Source organism: Anneissia japonica, unplaced genomic scaffold (genome assembly GCF_011630105.1).
Source record: "Anneissia japonica isolate Jap-2015-1 unplaced genomic scaffold, ASM1163010v1 scaffold3040_len1308831_cov196, whole genome shotgun sequence".
Lineage (NCBI taxonomy): Eukaryota > Metazoa > Echinodermata > Crinoidea > Comatulida > Comatulidae > Anneissia > Anneissia japonica.
The window spans coordinates 1,306,094-1,306,686 of record NW_022718257.1 but is presented as its reverse complement, the minus strand read 5'-3'; positions in this window follow the sequence as shown (position 1 = coordinate 1,306,686).

Here is a 593-nt window from a genome sequence, read left to right as displayed (position 1 = left end):
AATGAAAATAGAGAAAAACCCCGAGGTCACCATACAGATCGGTCTTTTAACGTGATGGTGTGCTGAAAAGTGTCAGGGGATCAACTCTTCCCTTGAAAGTAAATCCTTTGATAGGAATGGAGGAGCTCTTTAAAAAAAGGGGCCGAAAAAGAGCTCATCAGCTTCCCAGAGGCCTTTACTTTATTATACCCTGACAGAAGTGCAGTGCAATTTTTGCCAGGTAGTGAGGAGGTATTTTCCTTACAAAGATACAAGGAAGAGCTAGGAAAATCCTACCAACGGATTACTTTGTATTTATGCCTCAAAATCGATTATAACGAATGAGCTGAATTTGAGTCTTCTTTTTAGCATCTCTCATCTTACCTGACCTCAGTCTGTTGTCAACATAGAGATATAATAAGAATAATAATAATAGCTCTGTGGTTGTCAACTAGTATGAAATGCGCGCGTGCAAAGGCTTTTCCATTTTGTTTGCAGGGTTTCCTTTTTTTGTTTTTAGCGTTTCATTTTCTTGTTTGCAGCGTTTTCTTTTGTTTGCTGGTGTTTTAATTTTTTGCTTGCAGAGTTTCTTTATTTGTTTGCTAGTGTTTTTT